We start from the raw sequence: 1,820 nt of genomic DNA on the forward strand, positions 1-1,820 counted from the left end.
AGCGCTCTGATTGTTTTTGTTGTAGAATACGATAGGGGATATATTCACACGTTATAAAACAAGAAAAAGAGGAAAACAAAGGAGATTTAAGCCAGTTTTGTTTCTGGATGAAAAATTGCACATAAAATATATATATTCAAGAGATAACAATTTTGGGTTATCGTAAGGAAAAATAATATATTTAAGGATTAAACTGTGGGTCATATTAGTTGGGTTAAATATATAAAAATTTAAATCAACCCAAAATGTATTGGTTATACTACAATCACAATAAAAGGGCAGCTGTTTCTTCAACAAGACCACAAAATGAGGAAATTTCATAAACATCAAAATATTTACAGAGAGATCAATTAAACCTGCCACTCGTATCTTTTAAGTTGTTGCGCTTGTAACGTCGTAGATCACATGATAACTTCAACATGGCGGATGAAGTCCGGATCTCATTAATACTTAACGAGATTTGGCTGTAGAGTACCAACTCTTTTAGCGCTCGTTAAGTAAGTACTTATTGAAATTAAGTACCTACTCATTGAGTAGGCGGTTTCGGACGCAGCCAATCACTAGCTATTTATTTATTTTAATTTATTCATAGGGTTTAGGCTGTGTTAGCTGTCTTTGCAAGTAACATACACAACATGTTAATCAGACACATTAGACATCTTTATTGATTTATGCACAATTCTACATGTTCTGTAAGCTTTACGTAGACATTGCTGTCTTTGTCTATGATATTATGAGATTTGACACATTTTGCCATTAGTCAAAATCATTAGGGCTGGGTAAAAATATATAGATTTCTCGATTTTAATAGATTCTCATTTTGACCAAACAATATTGATTCTTAAATCCCAAGACTCAATTAGTCTAATCTGTTCTCAGTTAACGAACAGAACATTGTAGCGCACATCCCATCCAATAAATTGCAATAAGCTTTGTGCTTTGTTACTTTTGATATAAAAAAGCCTCAGATTTCAAAGTCTGTCCTAAAATGGACAATTTTCTAGCAATAAATGCTATTTTGGCACTGTTTAATGTGGAGTGACAGATCACTGTAGTGCCTCAGTTCAAGAGAAGCGGTAACGTGATACGCACGTGAACTAATCATCTCCTGTGCTTTAATACCAGTTTCAGCCTGAAATAAACATGAATAAACATCCGTCATGTATCGCTGTATTCAGAGATCGATCAGGGAGGTTTGGTTATTTTGATTCTCACTGCAGATCAATATATGAAATGCCTGTTGATGAAGTTACAGGTACGGCTGTATTTATGACGTTTCATCAACTGCAGGATCCCGTAGACAGGCTTTTTAAATTTTGTTTTAAGGGTGCTTCGATTTGCAAGACCAGGAAGTGTTTGAGCTGCTGCCTGTATCATTCATTAGCATGATGACTGAAAGGTGTATACGCACTGAAGTCTCCGTGAACTGCTGTGACCTTGAACATGATGTACAACCATCCATCTCGTTTGAGAACAAAGCTCTGTCAAACGATGAACAATGCTCATCTGCTGATGTCTCACAACAATATGTTCAAGTCCAAGATCCAGTTCAACAAATATCTGAGACTACTATTAACAGAGCCACATCAACTGATGAACAAGCCCACTTGATTTATCAAGATAAAATGGAAGTTCAAACTACTGTCACTCAGAATCAAGAAAAATATAAAAATTTACCATTGAGTGAACTTTCTCATAACATACTGTCACAGGATCAATTGGCATTGTCAGCTCCAAATCACCAGAATTCACAATTCACAGTCAAGCAGACTGAAAAACTGAACAAGACTCGAAAGATAAAGTCATACTATAAAAAAATG

This window comes from Sinocyclocheilus grahami, unplaced genomic scaffold, assembly GCF_001515645.1.
Source record: "Sinocyclocheilus grahami isolate Dianchi unplaced genomic scaffold, SAMN03320097.WGS_v1.1 scaffold524.1, whole genome shotgun sequence".
NCBI classification, from domain to species: Eukaryota; Metazoa; Chordata; class Actinopteri; order Cypriniformes; family Cyprinidae; genus Sinocyclocheilus; species Sinocyclocheilus grahami.